Source organism: Pinus tabuliformis, chromosome 2_2 (genome assembly GCF_031772625.1).
Source record: "Pinus tabuliformis cultivar Carrire ecotype Pingquan chromosome 2_2, CPIR1, whole genome shotgun sequence".
Classification (NCBI taxonomy): Eukaryota; Viridiplantae; Streptophyta; class Pinopsida; order Pinales; family Pinaceae; genus Pinus; species Pinus tabuliformis.
Genome location: NC_142300.1, coordinates 883,542,949 through 883,564,765, shown reverse-complemented (window position 1 = coordinate 883,564,765; position 21,817 = coordinate 883,542,949).

Sequence of the window (21,817 nt, the reverse complement as noted above, 5' to 3'; positions counted from 1 at the left end):
TTTCCTACATATCAGCTAGCTTCGATACCATGTAGAAATTACCTCTCAACATGCAACGCCAGAAGAAGTCTCAGACGATTGTGGAGGAGCCATGATTGGTGCAACAACTTCAGGAGGTTGTGGAGCAGCCACAACTAAAGAAGCTGAGAGGAGATCGAGTAGAGATCTCTACTCATGCAGAGACCTCTAGTTGGGGGAAACTTCGAGCTAGGTGGGTAGAGGGATCACATGAATCCATACCTCCAGATAGGAGGTGGGGTGATGTGGAGTGATCGTCCCAAGGAGGAGGGGCAGGATCCTTGAGGTATCCAACCTATTTGATTCAACTTTGCTATGAGAGCCCCGATGAGGAGTAGCAAAACTGACTGATTAGGTAGAGACAGATGCGGTTGGAGTGGCAGAGAGAGCTGCAGTGCAGGGAATCCTAGGACAACGCAGAGCTAACAGGTTGCAACAATGCAAGAGGCACAAATGCGTTGCACCAGTGCAGGGTAGCACAGAGAGGTGTGCAATGGTGCAAGATGCATGGAGATGTTACAATAGTGTAGAGGTCAGAGAGGGAGCACTTTTCAGTAGTAGGTAGAGCTTCATCATTAGAGTATGTTTCTAGCCCAACAGAGAGGTCAGTTGTGAGTTTTTTTTGTTCGAGAGTTGCTTGAGCAACCACACTTGGTAGAAGTGTTGCATGCAGAACATTCCGAAGGTACAGGATCAGGTTCGAGAGGAATCCTTTCTTGTTGAGAGGGAGTGTTGAAAAATGGCAACAAGAAATGCTAAAATTAGAAGTGCTAAAAATAACACTACTAAAAATAACAGTTTGGGTACCAATGCTGGATTGGGCAACAGGGAATGAAAAATAGAAGTGCTAAAAATAGAAGTTATATTTTTAGCAGTTCAGGTTGGATTCCTATTTTTAGTCAATCCCTGTACTAAAATAGGAATTAAAATTCGAATCTGGTCTTACCAGTGGTTTGAATATTAATTAATTAATTCTCTATGAGTTAATTAGTTGAGGAGAATCAGACCAGAGGTCTTTGTGAGATCATGCAATTATTTTATCCCTTGATTTAGGAATTTATCCCTTGATTAAGGAATTTAACCCTTGATTAAAGGAGATAAGGTTCAATTCTATATTGAGAGGATCAGTTGACTTAGTCTAACTTAGTCAAGTCCAGTTAGATTATTTAACAAGTTGTTAAATTTTCTATATTTAGTTTGTTAATGCTTGCATGCATGTGACAATTGATAACTAAGTATTTTCTCATGGATAACTGATGCATGGCAGTTCAGACAGAGACCCAATTGAGATCAGATGAGGGACAGTGTACTATCAGATGCCAAGATATTTCTAGTAAGTATTCCTTACATGCAGGAGGAACTAGAGTCCTCAAGTATTGCATAGTTGGACCTGAGGTTGACAACAGGTATGATCAGGCCAATTACATGTGATTTTGTAATTGGACCCCAATCAAAACTACGCAAGGAAATAGGGGCTTGGACCCGAGGTGTAGCCTTTATATACAAGGCTTGATTGTCCATAGCTTCATCTTCAGATTGCAGAGAGTACATGATAGCTCTTGAGCTGATTCTTTTTGTAACCTGAAGAGGATTTCCACTTGATTGATAATATAGTGTTGGGGTTTTATGCTGGTGCTTTCCCTAGTGATATATCTTGTGTTATGGTTGATTATTTCTCTTGATCAGTTATATGTGTTTATGCTTGATGTTGCTCATGAAATCGATTATGCTTCCGCTTAGTGCTTTGTAGAACTAGATCAAATATTATTCTAAAAAATGGCAACAAGAAATGCTACAAATCAGTGTGGATTCCTATTTTAGTCAGTCCCTGGACTCGAAATAGGAAGTAAAATTTGATTTTGAAATTAATAGCAGTTTGTAAATTAATTAATTAATTAATTCAGTTTGAGTTAATTAGTTAATGAATTATGAACTTGAAGTCTATGTGAGGACATGCAACAATTTCTCCTTTGATTGAGGGATTTATCCATTAGTTAAAGGATGAGGATGAGTTGTAATTATGACTTGTAATTAGTTGACTCAGTTAACTGAGTCAAGTCCAGTTAGATTAATTTAACAAGTTGTTAAATTAATGAGATTCAGTTTGTTAATTCTTGTATGCATGTAACAAGTGGTATTTTCAGATAATTGAATATTATAGCTTAAATAATTCATGCATGTCAGTTCAAACAGAGACCCAGTTGTGATAAGAGAAGAGACATTGTACTATCAGTTGGATGAATATTTTTCCTATAAAGGAAGCTCATCCATGATGAGGATTTATCTCCTTCAGGTTTGTGCAGTTAGATTAGAGGTTAGTGAGTGTGTGAAGAGGCCAATTCACATAGGTGGTAGCACTAGACCCCAAGGAAAATTGCACAAGGAAATAGGAGGCTTGGAGGGCAGAGGAGAAGGTTTATGAGAAGCCTTTAACTGTCTATGAGAAGCAGATGGATTGTACTAAGAGCTGGATAGCTTCCAAGCTAACTCTTTGAGTAATCCGGGATATATTTCCACTTGTATGATAATACAAAGATGGGTTTTTAGGCTGGTGCTTTCCCCTGGTTATATCTTCTGGGTTATGTGTGTTTGATTTCTGCATATCAATTATTTGTGTTCTTATTGATGTTGCTCATATTCGATTAACCTTCCGCTTAATTTTTTGTAGAAGTAGATCAAGTGTTTTGCTTTAGTACATTGGATTACCAGGTGATCTACAGGTGGGAATTTCTACATGGTATTAGAGCAAAGGTTATCAAAGAAGAGAACAATATACTGAGAGGAAATTTCAAAGTTTTGAGTTTTGGGCCAAGAGTTTATAGAGCAGATCTGAAAATTTCTGTACAAAATTTTCAGAAACAAATAGCAGATTTGGATTCCTTGTGGAAAAATACCCAAGATAAAGATAAAAAAATATAAAAATAAATAAAAAAATAAATAAAAAAAATCGGTTGAATCGGAATTCAGAGGAGGGAGATATCACTGATTTAAAATCAGCTCTTTTTCCAAAAAATTTCATGATGGTGGGAAATATGAAATAGATTGGTGTGCTAGCCAAGAACGTGTATGCACTTGAGGTACAAGATGCATGCAAAGCCTTGAGGAGCAAGGCAAAGGTTAGAGACTTGGTGGTTGAGAGGGAGAGTACATTACCTCTCAACATGTAACGCTAGAAGAAGTCTTAGACAATTGTGGAGGAGCCACAATTGGTGAAGCAGCTTTAGGAGGTTGTGGATCAGCCACCACTGGGGAAGCTGAGAGGAGACATAGTGGAGGCATCCAATCATGCAGAGACCTCCAGCGGGGGGAAACTTCGAGCCAGGTGGGCAAAGGGATCACATTCTACCATACCTCTAGGTAGGAGGTGGGGTGATGTAGAGTGATCGTTCCAAGGAGGAGGGGCAGGATCCTTGAGGTACCCAACCTCTTTGATTCGACTTTACTATGGGAGACCCGATGAGAAGTAGCAGAACTAACTGATTGGGTAGAGACAGATGAAGATGGAGTGGCAGAGAGAGCTACAGTGCAGGGAATCCCAGGACAGCGTAGAGCTAGCAGGCTGCAACAATGCAAGAGGCACAAGTGAGTTACACCAGTGTAGGGTAGCACAGAGAGGTGTGCAACGATGCGAGATGCAAGGAGATGTTGCAGTAGCACAGAGGTTAGAGAGGGAGCACTTTTCAGTAGCAAGTAGAGCTTCAGCATCAGAGTATGTTTCTAGCCCAACAGAGAGGTCAGTTGGGAGTTGTTTTTGTTTCGAGAGTTGCTGGAGGAACCACACTTGGTAGAAGTGTTGCATGTAGAACATTTCGAAGGTACAGGATCAGGTTCGAGAGAAAGCCTTTCTTGTTGAGAGGGAATTTTGAAAATTGGCAACAAGAAATGCTAAAAATAGAAGTGCTAAAAATAGCATTGCTAAAAATAGTAGTTTGAGTGCCAGTGCTAGATTGAGCAACAGGGAATGAAAAATGGAAGTGCTAAAAATAGAAGTTCTATTTTAAGAAGTTCAGTTTGGATTCTTATTTTAGTCAGTCTCTGGACTAGAAATAAGAAGTAAAATTCGAATTTGATACTAACAACAGTTTGTAAATTAATTAATTAATTCATATTGAGTTAATTAGTTAAGGAAAGACAAACTTGAAGTCTATGTGAGGACATGCAACAATTTATCTATTAATTGATGAATTTATCCATCAGTTAAAGAGATAAGGATGAGTTCTAATATTGAGTTGTAATCAGTTGACTTAGTTTAACTTAGTCAAGTCTAGTTAGATTAATTTAACAATTTGTTAAATTAATGAGAGTTCAGTTAGTTAATGTTTGCATGCATGTAACTAATGTATTTCGGATAACTGAGTATTCACTAGTGGATAACTCATGCATGTCAGTTCAGACAGAGACCCAGTTGAGATCAGAGAAGGGACAATGTACTATCAGTTGGATGGATTTTTCCTATAAAGGAAAATCGTCCAAGAAGAAGGATTAAGGTTCCTCGAGGATTGTGCAGTTTTACAGGGTGTGAGATCAGTGCGAGAGATTAGTGTTACACTTGGTAACAGGAGGATCACCTAGGAAAAACTACGCAAGGAAATAGGAGGCTTGGAGGGTAGAGGAGAAGGCTTAGGAGAAGTCTTGATTGCCTGTGAGCATCCAGGAGGATTGCGTTGAGAGCTGGCTAGCTGTGAGAGCTAAGGCTTTGTGTAATCCTGATGTATTTCCACCTTCATCTATGAGGATTGTACTGAGAGCTGGCTAGCTGTGTGAGAGCTAAGGCTTTGTATAAATCCTATGTATGATAATACAGAGAGTGGGGTTTTAGGCTGAGGCTTTCCCTGGGTTATATCTTCTGTGTTATGTGTGATTGATTCCTTCTTATCAGTTATATGTGTTCTTATTGATGTTGCTCATGTTCGATTAAGTTTCCGCTAAATTGGTTGTAGAAGTAGATCAAGTATTTTGCTTTTGTATATTGCATTATCAGGTGATCTATAGTGAGAATTTCTACATGGTATCAGAGCTAGCTAATTTGTAGAAAAATTCTACAAAATTCTTGTTGCCTCCTATTAAGCTAGTTGATTTGTAGAATTAGCCAGCTGATTACCTGGAGGTATGGCTACATGTGATCCCTCTACCCACCTGGCTCGAAGTTTCCCCCTACTGGAGGTCTTTGCATGAGTATATGTCTCTACTCGATCTCCTCTCAGCTTCTCTAGTTGTGGCTGCTCCACAACCTCCTGAAGCTGCTGCACCAATCGTGGCTCCTCCACAATCGTCTGAGACTTCTTCTGGCGCTGCATGTTGAGAGGTAATTTACTCTCCCTCTCAACCACCAAGTATCTAACCTTTGCCTTGCTCCTCAAGGCTTTGCATGCATCTTGTACCTCAAGTGCATATAGGTTCTTGGCTAGCACACCAATCTATTTCCACTTTCCCACCATCACGATTTTTTTTAGAAAAAGAGCTGATTTTAAATCAACGATATCTCCCTCATCTGAACTCCGATTCAGCCAATTTTTTTTTGGAATTTGAGTATTTTTCCACAAGGAATCCAGATATTCTATTTCTTTCTGAAAATTTTGCACAAAAATTTTCAGATCTTCTCTGCAAACTTTCGCCCCAAAACTCAAAACTTTGAAATCTCCTCTCAATATACTGTTCTCTCCTTTGATCACCTTTGCACTGATACCATGTAGAATTTTGTGGAATTTTTCTACAAATCAGCTAGCTCTGATACCATGTAGAACTTTTTCTACAAATCAACTAGCTCCAATACCATGTAAAATTTTTCTACAAATCAGATAGCTCTGATATCATGTAGAATTTTCTCTACAAATCAGCTAGCTATGATACCATGTAGAAATTCCTACCTGTAGATCACCTAGTAATGCAATGTACTAAAGCAAAACACTTGATCTACTTCTACAAACAATTTAGCGGAAGCTTAATTGAACATGAGCAACATCAACAAGAACACAAACAACTGATAAGAAGGAATCAATCACACATAACACAAAAGAATTTACCCGGTGAAAGCACCAACCTAAAAACCCATCTCTGTATTGCCATACAAGTGGAAATATATCCTAGATTACACAAAGACTTAGCTCGGAAGCTATCCAGCTCTCAGTACAATCCCTTTGCTGCTCATAGACAGTCAAAGGCTTCTCACAAACCTTCTCCTCTACCCTCCAAGCCTCCTATTTCCTTGTGCAAATTTCTTTGGGGTCTAATGCTGCCAGCTGTGTGAATTGGCCTCTTCACACACTCACTAACCTCTGATCTAACTGTACAAACCTGAAGGAGATAAATCCTCATCATGGATGAGCTTCCTTTATAGGAAAAATATTCATCCAACTGATAGTACACTGTCCCTTCTGTCATCTCAACTGGGACTCTGTCTGAACTAACATGCATGAGTTATTCATGAGAGAATCTTCAGTTATCTGAAGTGCAGCAGTTATATGAAAGCATGTATTAACTAACTGAACTCACATTAATTTAAACAAATTGTTTAAATCAATCTAATTGGACTTGAATCAGTTAACTGAGCCAGCTAATTACAACTCAAATTAGAACTCATCCTTATCTCTTTAACTGATGGATAAATTCCTCAATTAATAGAGAAACTGTTGCATGTCCTCACATAAACATCATGTTTGATTTTTCAGAACTAATTAACTCATGGTGAATTAATTAATTATTTTCAAACAACTGTTAAGTTCAAATTCAAATTTTATTTCCTATTTTTAGTCCAGGGACTGACTAAAATAGGAATCCATCCTGAACTACTAAAATAGCAATTCTGTTTTTAGCACTTCCATTTTTCATTCCCTGTTGCCCAATCCAACACTGGTACCCAAACTGATATTTTTATCAGTGCTATTTTTAACACTTCTATTTTTAGCAATTTCTTGTTGCCATTTTCAACACTCCCTCTCAACAAAAAAGGCTTCATCTTGAACCCAATCCTGTACCTTCAGAATGTTCTGCATGTAACATTTCTACCAAGTGTGGTTCCTCCAGCAACTCTCGGAACAAAAAAAACTCTCAACAGACCTCTCTGTTAGGCTAGAAAAATACTCTGATGCTGAATCTCTACCTACTGCTAACAAGTGCTCCCTCTTTGACCTTTGCGCTACAACAACATCTCCATGCATCTCGCACTGTTGCACACCTCTCTATGCTACCCTGTACTAGTGCAACACACTTGTGCCTCTCGCATTGCTGCAGCCTGATAGCTCTGCGCTGTCTTGGGATTCCATGCACTGTAGCTCTCTCTGCCGCTCCATCTACATCTGTCTCTACCCTATCAGTTAGTTCTTCTACTCCTCATCAGGGCTCTCATAGCAAAGTCGAATCAAAGAGGTTGGGTACCTCAAGGATCCTGCCCCTCCTCCTTGGGACGATCACTCCACATCACCCCACCTCCTACCTGGAGGTATGGCTGCATGTGAGCCCTTAGCCCACCTAGCTCGAAGTTTCCCCCTACTGGAGGTCTCTGCATGAGTAGATGTCTTTACTTGATCTCCACTCAGCTTCCCTTATTGTGGTTGCTCCATAACCTCCTGAAGTTGCTGCACCAATCGTGGCTCCTCCACAATCGTCTGAGACTTCTTCTAGCACTGCATGTTGAGAGGTAATTTACTCTCCCTCTCAACCACCAAGTATCTAACCTTTGCCTTGCTCCTCAAGGCTTTGCATGCATCTTGTACCTCAAGTGCATACAGGTTCTTGGCTAGCACACCAATCTATTTCCACTTTCCCGCCGTCACAAAATTTTCTAGAAAAAGAGCTGATTTTAAATCAGCGATATCTCCCTCATCCGAACTTTGATTCAGCCGATTTTTTTTTAAATTTTTGTCTTTTTCCGCAAGGAATCCAAATCTGCTATTTTTTTTTTTTTTTTTTTTTTCTGAAAATTTTGTATAGAAATTTTCAGATCTTCTCTGCAAACTCTCGGTCCAAAACTCAAAACTTTGAAATCTCCTCTTAATATACTGTTCTCTCCTTTGATCACCTATGCTCTGATACCATGTAGAATTTTTAAGAATTTTCCTACAAATCAGCTAGCTCTGATACCATGTAGAATTTTTCTACAAATCAGCTAGCTCTGATACCATGTAGAAATTCCCACTGTAGATCACCCAGTAATGGAATGTACTAAAGCAAAACACTTGATCTACTTCTACAAATAAATTAGGGGAAGCTTAATCGAATATGAACAACATCAATAAGAACACATATAACTAACATGGAGAAATAAAACACACATAACACAAAAGGTATAACCAGCGGAAAGCACCAACCTAAAACCCCATCTCTGTATTATCATACAAGTGGAAATATATCTTGGATTTGTTGGCATTATGATTCAGGTGTTGTCTTTGATGGCAAACCCATTCAGGTGATAAATCAAGAAGGACGCAGGAAATATGTTCAGCAAGTGCGTCCCCGCAGGTATACCATACAGAACCCGTGTCCAGGGACGCCGGCCAGCCGTTCAGAAGGTGCGTTCGCCCAGTGCACACATTTCAAGGCAGAGAAAAGCACGTGGGGGTTTCTTGCGTGGTATCTAGCTGACGGTTTTGTGTTTCTATGGTGTCGGCTCGTGGTATTGTTCCATGTTTTGGGGAGAAGCTTGCCTATATAAAGCAAAGGAGTTCATTTGGATTAAGCATCATCTTGGTTGAATATCTTTTGGTGAGATCTAGTACAGATCTATGAGGGCGAATCTTCTAATGGACTGTGATCTCTATGGCGCATGATCAGATCTGTGGATCTGAGTGTTTGGGTTGGTTCTGAAGTCCTCATATCTTTTATATCTGAAGGGACGCAGGTTCAGTGAAGGGCAAGTGCGCCGGGACGCAGTACAGTAAAGGCTCAGGGGCGTCTCTGAGGCAAAGGACGCGGTGCGACTGTGTTATTGGGTGCGTCTCTGAAGCAAAAGACGCGGCGCGATAGTGTTTCGGGGTGCGCCGGTCGCAGAAAAGCATAGAGGAACAGTGCGTCTGCACGCAGAACAGCGGAGGGTAGACTGCGTCCAGTCGCAGGCCACAGAAAGAAAATATGCGTCCCTGTCTTAAGATGATCTGTTGACTGTATATTTCTGTTCATAAAGTGTTCTGGGTTATTTCTGTAATTACTGATCTGATATCTGTAGTGGACTGTATCTGTTATATACTTGTTGATCATTTGATTCTTCATGAAAAGAAGTAAGGGGTTGTAGCTCCCTTCCAGGAGAAACTGGAAAACGAGAGAGAGTTGTAGCTCTCTGCAGGTTGCAGCCTGCGTGCTGGTAAAGGACTGCACCAGTACAAAATCATTGTAAAAGAATTTCTTGAAAGAAGATAGAGACATATTGCAGCAGGTGGTTTTCTCCCGCATTGGGTTTCCACCTTACATCTTGTGTTCTTTGGTGTGACTGTCTATTTTCTTTATTCAAGCTCATTATTTTATGGTACTGATATGCAAGAATAATTCAAAAGATCAAATAAGGAAGATTTGGTAAATTGCTTAATAATACTGATTCACCCCCCCTCTCAGTATTATTTCCAACAGGATTACACAAAGCCTTAGCTTGGAAGCTATCCATCTCTTAGTACAATCCCTCTACTGCTCATAGACAGTCAAAGTCTTCTCATAAACCTTCTCCTTTGCCCTCCAAGCCTCCTATTTCACTACAACAAAATCAACGATTAGCGTCCCTTTTTACTTCTTTTTTTGCATCTAGAGCCCATTTTTGGTGCTATTTGCATCCATTTATCAAATATGGTGCAAAACTTGACACAAAATTTACATCAAGTTTTGCACCAAATCTTACACCAAGTTTAGCACCAGGTATTGCAATAGGTTTTGCACCACGTTTTGCACCAAATTTTATGCCAAGATTTGTGTCATCCTTTACACCAGGTTTTGTTCCAGGTTTTGCATCAAGTTTGGCACCTAATTTTGTTTGACATACTTTTTCATCCTCATTTGCATCCACTTTTTGCACCTACACTTGCATCAACTTTTGCATCCTTTTTTAAATCATTTTTTGCATCCATTTTTTCATCCATTTGTGCATCCCTTTTGTGCCAAGTTTTACATCGTGTTTTGTGTCTAGTTTCGCATAAAATTTTGCATCTACTTTTGTTGCATCCACTTTTCCCTCTTGTTTGGCATCCATATTTACATCCTCTTTTGCATCTATTATTGTACCCACTATTGCATCTAATATTTTTGTGCCACAATTAGCGCCTAGTTTGGCACCTCCTTTTGCACCCACTTTTGATTATAATTTTGCATCCACGTTTGCATCCTCATTTGCGTCTAGGTTTTCATCAACTACTACATCTATTTTTGCATCGCTTTTTGTATCCAATTTTGGACCGGGATTTGCATCGGGTTTTGTGTCTCGTTTTGCATCTACTTTTGCATCGACTTCTATTGCATCCACTTTTGCACACAATTTTGCATCCACTGTTGCACCCATTTTAAATTTCACTTTTTGCATCCCTTTTTACATCTTCATTTGCATCATACTTTGATTCTTTTTTTGCATCTATCATTACATCCACTTTTGTTGTGCCACAATTTGCACCATGTTTTGCACTCACTGTTGTATCCACGTTTGCTTCCAATTTTGCATCCATGTTCACATCCTCTTTTGCATCAAATATTGCATCTATTTTTGCATCCACTTTTATGTCAGGTTTATGCATTGGGTTTTGCATCTCGTTTTGTATCTACTTTTGCATCTACTTACATTATATCCATTTTTTGCATCCAATTTTGTTTTTCCTGTTGCATCAATGTTTGCTTCCACTTTTACATCCATTTTTGCATCTTATTTTGCATATTTTTTTGTCTATTGTTACATCCACTTTTGTTGCACCATATCTTGCGCCTACCATTGCAACCACATTTGCTTCCACGTTTGCATCCCCTATTGCATCCACTTTTGTTTCATCCATTTTTGCATATACTTTTGTTTCCGTTGTTGCATCCACATTTGTTTCACCACAATTTGTGCCAAGTTTTACACCTACCATTGGACCCATGTTTGCTTCCACTTTTGCCTTCATGTTTGCATCCAAGTTTGCATTGACAACTGCATCTACTTTTGCATCCACTTTTGTGTCAGGTTTTTCATGTTGTTGTGCATCTACTTATGTTGTATCCACTTTTCATCCAATTTTACTTCTATTGTTGCCCCCATTTCTATGTTCGCTTTTGCATCCCTTTTCCAACACTCATCATATTTTCTGCATTGATGATATTCCTTATGGCATTGACAATTATGAACAATTGATGACAATGTCAATAATATTGACAATGATGAAAATGAAGATGATGGCGATGACATGAATTGTGATTATGATGATAAAGACGATAGTGGTTACAATGACAATGATGATGATGGCAATGATTATGATGATGACGATGCTAATGACGTTGGCGAATCTTCCCAATTTTAGATGTTGTCATTGTCATAATCATAAGCATTATCTTTGGTGTCATGATCATCATTTTCATCTAGGTCATCATCAAAAACAATAATGGCATGAATGATGATGATGCATGATTACAACAATGTCGATAGAAATTACATTAATGATGATGATGGGACAAACTTCAATTATTGGAAGGTAAGAGTTACTGCATATCTTCAATCTCTTGGTACTGAAGTTTGGGACATTGTAGAAACAGGCTATGCTTTTCCTTCAGCTACTCCTACAGATCCAGCTGAGAAAAAGAAGTATGAAACAAATGCAAAAGCAGTCAGTACTCTATTAGGAAGTATATCCCAAACAGAATTCATGAAGGTAATGCACTTCAAATCAGCAAAAGAAATATGGGACAAAATGATCACAAGCTATGAAGGAGATGAACAGGTAAAACAAGCTAAACTTCAAACTCTCAGGATTCAATATGAGACTCTCAAGATGTATAATGATGAAAGTGTGGCTAATTATTTTCTTCGGGTAGATGAGATTGTTAATTGTATGAAAAATTTGGGTGAAGAAGTAAAGGAGTCCATAGTAGTTCAAAAGATTCTAAGATCATTATCCCCCAAGTTTGAATCCAAAGTATCTGCAATAGAAGAAAAAGAAAATCTCCGTGTTCTTACTATGTCTCAGCTACATGGAATTCTAACTGCTTATGAAATGAGAAAGGGAGGACCATCAGACAGAAGGGAGGCTGCTTTTAAAGCATCAGGCAAAGAAGATTACTATGAAGCAAGCCATGATCCAGAAGAAGAGGAAGAAGAATCAAATTTTGTCAGAAATCTTCAAAGAGGTTCCGGAAGGTTCAGAGGTAAGCTACCTTTCAAATGCTTTGCTTGTGGAAGAGTAGGTCATTATGCTGCAAAATGCTCTTATAAGGATAAAGGAAAGGAACCAGTTAGATGGAACAAGAAACAAAGCGCAAATAAGAAAAGCTACTACACCCATGAAGATAGTGATGGCTTATCAAACAGTGATGAAGATGAACAAGGTAATAAATATAGGTTGTTAATGGCATTTGAAGATGATGATTATGAGGATGCTGTAGATGTGGATAACCTTTATGATGAAATTACTAGACTCAAGAGATGCATAGAAGAAAAGAACATGATTATTGATACTCTACAATTCCAAATTGATGAAAAGGAAAAACATCTTGAAAAATTAGAAGGTGAAATTGTTGGTCTTAGAAAAGAAACTGAGAAAACAAAAACTATTAATCTCAAGTTTGTCAAAGGATCTGAAACTTTGGATGAGATTATCAGTGTGCAGCGGTCTCCACTAAATAAGACAGGTTTGGGCTATAATGGAGAAACTTCTCAAGCATCCACTTCAAAAAGTTATCTTGATGCAGCAAGAAGAAATGAGCAAGAGCACAAGGAAGATCATCAGGTAAAGCAGGGACAAATGTCAAACAGAAACTATCAGGGGCAATCCAGCTTAAGGGTGAACAAAAGCCACAACCAGCCACAGGTAAAATCTTCTCAATTTGGTTCAAGAATAGATGAAAATAGAAATTACAATCAGTTGGCTGGTAGATCCAATAATCAGAGAAGCTTCTTCAATGGACAATGCTTTTCTTGCCATAACTTTGGTCACAAAGCAGCTCAATGTGTTGCGTATAAAACAATCATGACTAGGGAAGCTCAAAAACAAAGAAATATGACAGGGATTACAAAAAGGACCTATAACAACTTTTCAGCTCTTGAAAATGAAGTTGAATGTTCTATTTGCAATAATTTTGGACATAAAGACTTTGAATGCAGAAGCAGGTTTCCGGAAAGAAAGGTACAAGAGCAGAAAAAGGAACAAGCCTCAGGCACCAAAACATGGAGAATAAAGGAACCTCAAACAGAAAGATGTGGGATAGCATTTTATGCAGAAGGACAAGAAAATCTATGGTACATTGACAGTGGATGTTCGAAGCATATGACAGGTGATAAAGAAAAACTTGAGTCTTATTCTAATTTAGAAAAGGGAAAGAAAGTCTCTTTTGGAAATGATACTCCTGCAACTATAAAAGGAAAAGGTATTGCTCCTTTAAAAGAAGATGTTAAGGCTGGAAATGTTTTGTTTGTTGATGGATTGAAGCATAATCTACTAAGTGTCAGCCAGATGTGTGATCAAAGAACCGAGGTTATATTCAGATCAAATGGATGCCTTGTTCGTGATCTTGATACAGGTAAAACAGTTCTCAAAGGAAAAAGAACTCCAAATAATCTATACATATTTGATGAAGGACAACAACAATGCTATCTAAGCAAGGATGAAGAGCACTGGCTATGGCATCGAAGGTTGGGACATCTAAGCTTCTCACAAATAAGGAAAGCTTGCAAATATCAGGCAGTTCGCGATCTTCCAGATATCAAAATTCCTGACAACACCATATGCAGATCATGTCAGTTTGGAAAACAAACCAGAACTAACTTTCCAGAGAAAGAAGGATCAACCAGCATGCCTCTTGAGCTAGTACATACAGATGTATGTGGACCATTCAGAAAAAGAACACCTAGAGGAGAGGAATACTTGATATTATTTATTGACGATTTCTCCATGTTTGTTTGGTTAGGACTTATGAAGCACAAAGATGAAGCATTCGAAAAATTCAAATCCTTCAAAGCCTTGGTTGAAAATGAATCAGGTCACAAAATTAAGTGCCTCAGATCTGACAGAGGTGGGGAATTTACTTCAAATGAATTTTTCGATTTTTGTGATGAACATGGGATAAGGAGAGAATTTTCTACAGCTAGAACTCCTCAGCAAAATGGAGTGGTTGAAAGAATGAACAGAACAATCCAGCAAATGGCTCGTGCTATGCTTGATGAATCAGGAACCCCTGCAACCTTCTGGGGTGAAGCTGCACATGCGGCGGTTATTATTCTCAACAAGACAAATGTCCGAGTGAACAGCACTCAAACTCCTCATGAGCTCTGGAGTGGTAAAACTCCTTCGGTAAAGCACTTCAAAATCTTTGGGAGCAAATGCTATATCAAGAATACTGAGGAGCAGCTTGGTAAACTTGATCCTAGAGCAGATGAAGGTATTCTTCTTGGCTACTCTCCACATAGCAAAGCATACAAATGCTACAATAAAAGACTTGGCAAAATTGTTGACAGCATTGATGTAGTGGTTGATGAGAAGGGATACATTCCTAGGCAAATACATCGTGAAGACATCGAAGAAGATGAAAGCCACCCTCAAAGACAGAATGATGAAGAAGAAGAACCGCAAGAAGAATCTCAAGAAGAACCTCACGAAGAAGCAGAAGAACGAACAAGAATAGAAGAAAAGACTCCATCCAGATATGTTCAAAAGAACCATCCAGAATCTCAGATCATGGGACAGAAAGAAGCAGGTATACAAACTAGAAGAACAGTTGCAGAAGCTTCAAGTTATTTGGCATTACTCTCCTCTACTGAACCACAAAATGTGAAAGAGGCATGCAAAGATGAATGTTGGGTGAAAGCAATGGATGAAGAACTTGAGCAAATCGAAAAGAACAACACTTGGGAGCTGGTTCCTAGACCAAAGGATAAGAATGTTATCGGAACAAAATGGGTCTTCAAAAATAAATTGAATGAAAATGGAGAAGTAATTAGAAACAAAGCCAGACTTGTTTGTAAAGGATATGCACAGCAAGAAGGAATAGACTTTGAAGAAACTTTTGCTCCTGTTGCAAGACTTGAGGCCATCCGAATGTTCCTTGCTCTCTCAAGTTCTCAGAATTTCAAAGTATTTCAAATGGACGTAAAATCAGCCTTTCTGAATGGAGACTTGGAAGAAGAAGTGTACATTGAACAGCCAGATGGGTTCATTCTTGGAAATGATCCAAATCTTGTATGCCGATTGAAAAAGGCTCTCTATGGTCTCAAACAAGCCCCAAGGGCTTGGTACTACCGGTTGGACAAATATCTTCATCAACAAGGTTTTTCAAAAGGTTCAGCAGATAGCAATCTATATATAAAAATTGAAAATGACAAATTGCTAATACTTGTTGTGTATGTAGATGACATTATTTTTGGCAGCAATGAAGAAGCTATGAGTCAAAGCTTTGCCTCAGTCATGCAGAAAGAATTTGAAATGTCCTTGCTAGGAGAACTGACATACTTTCTTGGTTTGCAAATCCAACAAAAGGAAGGAGGAATCCTTTTATCTCAAACCAAGTATCTCAAGCAGATTTTGAAGAAATATGGCATGGAAGATGCAAAACCAGTATGTACACCCATGGTCACAGGATGGAGTCTCAGTGCAAATGATGAATCTGCAGCAGTACATCAACCAACCTACAGATCTATGATTGGAAGTTTACTATATTTAACAGGTACCCGACCAGACATCATGCATGCAGTTGGAATAGTTGGAAGATTTCAGGCAAATCCGAAGGAGACTCATCTTCAAGCAGTGAAGAGAATTTTCAAATATCTTCAAGGGACTCAAAATTATGGCTTATGGTATCCTAGAAATACAGATCTTACTCTTCATGCCTATACAGATGCAGATTGGGCCGGAAGCGTGGATGACAGGAAAAGCACAAGTGGTGGTGCGTTCTTTATGGGTCCCAGACTGGTCTCTTGGTTCAGCAAGAAACAGAGTTCAATTGCCTTGTCTACAGCTGAAGCAGAATATGTTGCTGCTGCATCTTGTTGCACCCAACTCCTTTGGATGATGCAGACTTTGCAGGATTATCAAATCACTTGTACACCTCCAATCTCTATCTTATGTGACAACACAAGTACAATCAGCATCTCAAAGAATCTGGTTATGCATTCAAAAACCAAGCACATACCAATCAAGTACCATTTTCTCCGGGAACAAGTACTTGAACAGAAGGTCAAGTTGGAGTATGTTCCTTCTAAGGAACAAGTTGCTGATATTTTCACCAAACCATTGCCCAGGGACACTTTTGAATACCTCAGGCAAAAGCTAGGGGTTGTTGATGCATCATCTTACTGTTGATCATCTTCCTATTGGTGGTATAGGCTCAGGGGGAGCACATAATGCATTGTTGGCATTATGGAGAAGGAGATCTTGGAAATAGCTGCAATATGTCTCTATCTCCTTCATGATGGATTTCTGGTTACAGATCTGGAGATGCATGAGCATAGGGGGAGCATACCCTTTGCTCTTGATGTCAAAGGGGGAGAATGAAGCTGAAGATTATGTGGTTGCCATCAAGTCCAAAGGGGGAGATTGTTGGCATTATGATTCAGGTGTTGTCCTTGATGGCAAACCCATTCAGGTGATAAATCAAGAAGGACGCAGGAAATATGTTCAGCAAGTGCGTCCCCGCAGGTATACCATACAGAACCCGCGTCCAGGGACGCCGGCCAGCCGTTCAGGAGGTGCGTCCGCCCAGTGCACACATTTCAAGGCAGAGAAAAGCACGTGGGGGTTTCTTGCGTGGTATCTAGCCGACGGTTTTGTGTTTCTATGGTGTCGGCTCGTGGTATTGTTCCATGTTTTGGGGAGAAGCTTGCCTATATAAAGCAAAGGAGTTCATTTGGATTAAGCATCATCTTGGTTGAATATCTTTTGGTGAGATCTAGTCCAGATCTATGAGGGCGAATCTTCTAATGGACTGTGATCTCTATGGCGCATGATCAGATCTGTGGATCTGAGTGTTTGGGTTGGTTCTGAAGTCCTCATATCTTTTATATCTGAAGGGACGCAGGTTCAGTGAAGGGCAAGTGCGCCGGGACGCAGTACAGTAAAGGCTCAGGGGCGTCTCTGAGGCAAAGGACGCGGTGCGACTGTGTTATTGGGTGCGTCTCTGAAGCAAAAGACGCGGCACGATAGTGTTTCGGGGTGCGCCGGTCGCAGAAAAGCATAGAGGAACAGTGCGTCTGCACGCAGAACAGCGGAGGGTAGACTGCGTCCAGTCGCAGGCCACAGAAAGAAAATATGCGTCCCTGTCTTAAGATGATCTGTTGACTGTATATTTCTGTTCATAAAGTGTTCTAGGTTATTTCTGTAATTACTGATCTGATATCTGTAGTGGACTGTATCTGTTATATACTTGTTGATCATTTGATTCTTCATGAAAAGAAGTAAGGGGTTGTAGCTCCCTTCCAGGAGAAACTGGAAAACGAGAGAGAGTTGTAGCTCTCTGCAGGTTGCAGCCTGCGTGCTGGTAAAGGACTGCACCAGTACAAAATCATTGTAAAAGAATTTCTTGAAAGAAGATAGAGACATATTGCAGCAGGTGGTTTTCTCCCGCATTGGGTTTCCACCTTACATCTTGTGTTCTTTGGTGTGACTGTCTATTTTCTTTATTCAAGCTCATTATTTTATGGTACTGATATGCAAGAATAATTCAAAAGATCAAATAAGGAAGATTTGGTAAATTGCTTAATAATACTGATTCACCCCCCCTCTCAGTATTATTTCCAACAGGATTACACAAAGCCTTAGCTTGGAAGCTATCCATCTCTTAGTACAATCCCTCTGCTGCTCATAGACAGTCAAAGGCTTCTCATAAACCTTCTCCTTTGCCCTCCAAGCCTCCTATTTCACTACAACAAAATCAACGATTAGCGTCCCTTTTTACTTCTTTTTTTGCATCTAGAGCCCATTTTTGGTGCTATTTGCATCCATTTATCAAATATGGTGCAAAACTTGACACAAAATTTGCATCAAGTTTTGCACCAAATCTTACACCAAGTTTAGCACCAGGTATTGCAATAGGTTTTGCACCACGTTTTGCACCAAATTTTATGCCAAGATTTGTGTCATCCTTTACACCAGGTTTTGTTCCAGGTTTTGCATCAAGTTTGGCACCTAATTTTGTTTGACATACTTTTTCATCCTCATTTGCATCCACTTTTTGCACCTACACTTGCATCAACTTTTGCATCGACTTTTGCATCCTTTTTTAAATCATTTTTTGCATCCATTTTTTCATCCATTTGTGCATCCCTTTTGTGCCAAGTTTTACATCGTGTTTTGTGTCTAGTTTCGCATAAAATTTTGCATCTACTTTTGTTGCATCCACTTTTCCCTCTTGTTTGGCATCCATATTTACATCCTCTTTTGCATCTATTATTGTACCCACTATTGCATCTAATATTTTTGTGCCACAATTAGCGCCTAGTTTGGCACCTCCTTTTGCACCCACTTTTGATTATAATTTTGCATCCACGTTTGCATCCTCATTTGCGTCTAGGTTTTCATCAACTACTACATCTATTTTTGCATCCCTTTTTGTATCCAATTTTGGACCGGGATTTGCATCGGGTTTTGTGTCTCGTTTTGCATCTACTTTTGCATCGACTTCTATTGCATCCACTTTTGCACACAATTTTGCATCCACTGTTGCACCCATTTTAAATTTCACTTTTTGCATCCCTTTTTACATCTTCATTTGCATCATACTTTGATTCTTTTTTTGCATCTATCATTACATCCACTTTTGTTGTGCCACAATTTGCACCATGTTTTGCACTCACTGTTGTATCCACGTTTGCTTCCAATTTTGCATCCATGTTCACATCCTCTTTTGCATCAAATATTGCATCTATTTTTGCATCCACTTTTATGTCAGGTTTATGCATTGGGTTTTGCATCTTGTTTTGTATCTACTTTTGCATCTACTTACATTATATCCATTTTTTGCATCCAATTTTGTTTTTCCTGTTGCATCAATGTTTGCTTCCACTTTTACATCCATTTTTGCATCTTATTTTGCATATTTTTTTGTCTATTGTTACATCCACTTTTGTTGCACCATATCTTGCGCCTACCATTGCAACCACATTTGCTTCCACGTTTGCATCCCCTATTGCATCCACTTTTGTTTCATCCATTTTTGCATATACTTTTGTTTCCGTTGTTGCATCCACATTTGTTTCACCACAATTTGTGCCAAGTTTTACACCTACCATTGGACCCATGTTTGCTTCCACTTTTGCCTTCATGTTTGCATCCAAGTTTGCATTGACAACTGCATCTACTTTTGCATCCACTTTTGTGTCAGGTTTTTCATGTTGTTGTGCATCTACTTATGTTGTATCCACTTTTCATCCAATTTTACTTCTATTGTTGCCCCCATTTCTATGTTCGCTTTTGCATCCCTTTTCCAACACTCATCATATTTTCTGCATTGATGATATTCCTTATGGCATTGACAATTATGAACAATTGATGACAATGTCAATAATATTGACAATGATGAAAATGAAGATGATGGCGATGACATGAATTGTGATTATGATGATAAAGACGATAGTGGTTACAATGACAATGATGATGATGGCAATGATTATGATGATGACGATGCTAATGACGTTGGCGAATCTTCCCAATTTTAGATGTTGTCATTGTCATAATCATAAGCATTATCTTTGGTGTCATGATCATCATTTTCATCTAGGTCATCATCAAAAACAATAATGGCATGAATGATGATGATGCATGATTACAACAATGTCGATAGAAATTACATTAATGATGATGATGGGGATGATAAAAATGACAATGACGATGATAATGGTGGTGATGATGATGATCATCGATCATCTGTCAAAAATAGAGTTGTTATTTCTCTTACGTATATCAATGTGTCCTAAACAACCCTTTTCTAGCACTGATCACATTTTTTGGGTTGATGATATTTCTTACAACATCTACAATTATGAACAATTGCAAACAATGTCCATAATGATGATGATGATGGCATGAATGGTGATTATGATGATAATGTAATGATGGCAATAACAATGACAAGGATGATGGTGATGATGATGACAATGATTATGATAATGAGAATGACCTTACAATCTTATGGATTCGTGAACAATTACTAGTTTCAATACCATCTTCTGGATAAGTATTACTATCATACTTTTTAAATTTTCTGTCTCTCTTGAGGTATCTTACTATAATGGTGTTGTCAACACTAGAAAGATATCTTGTTGTAATGGTGATTCTAATGTTAGCACTAGCAAAGTTTAGTAGGGAGGATGCTACTACAAGAGGAATTCCTTCTAAGTGACTATGGCATTCAAAATGAGGCTTTATGGGCTGCTTGTTAACACATGTTCTCATGCTCATATAAAATTAATGTGAAAAGTTGCTTTAATTGGTTCCCATGCATAATTGATATTGATAATGGGGTGGTATAAAATTGTAATGGGCATATTCGTTAGTTAGTTATGATGGGTCAACAACATTGAAACCATCCAAGTGACATTTCACCTTGGAACAATCGCCGCTCGTGCGGAAACACGAAGTTTATGTAAATGAAAGTTGTGATTGTAGTGGAATTAAAACCATCGAGAAATATCAAAGAAGACGCTGCCTACCAGTTTTGAAAGACACCCAAGGCATTGAACAACTATTTGCGTTAGGATGTAGTGAGGGAATCGAAGGAAATTTGGTAGCCCTAAGTTGCCATTACTATTGCCAATCACACATTCAATAGTAACCATAAAAGGTAGCCACATATAAACAGAACCTCGAGGTGTTGACAGTCAGAATCTATTGTAATAGCTTTGACGTATATATAGTTTTTTGTTTAGATGAGAATGAAGTGGGCTTCATCCAGGGTTCGGCTCAATCCTCGTCCATTCCATGCAGTGGTGTTTAATTCGCCAAGCAAGAGAATATTACGTGAGTGTTCAGAGTTAAATCAACAGAAATCAAGGACGTGTGATTGTCAAATTATTGCTCCTCCCTTATGATTGAGCGCTTGATGCGATGGTCATTATCCTTGGGTGATACTTTTATTCCCCATTTTCTATTGAAAAAGTAGCATTTTTCTGTTCGATTATGATAGGATTGGATGAACGCCGGTTTGGGTGGATGTAGACCCATGTTTTTTTGTGGTGATCTTCAAATGTCTTGAGGATAAGAAAAAAATCCTTGACCAAGGTCCATGGTTTTGGGGATGAGTTGGTCTTCTAGTGAAGCCATGGTTTCCCAACTTCAATCCTCTCACTATGTTGCTGATGACTACTCTAGTATGGGTAAGATTCCCAGTTTTCCCATTCACTTTACCCATCTAGATCTCTTAGAAAAAGTGGGCAATTTCTTAACACAGGGTTCAAAATTATTACAACAGTATACTCATTAATCACTAAATATGTCATTTGTAGGAATTGCAGTTAGGTGGGGAGGATAACACTCCTATCCATTTTTAAAGCTACACCCAATTAATAAGTTCTCCATGTGCCACAATAAATGCAATTTTTATGACTATAGTGACACATCCCTCGAGATTTCCTTCCACACCAACACTTTTATCCATGAACTAAAGAGTGACTATTTCATTATTATATTATACATACATGTTAATATAAGCATTAAAATTTGTA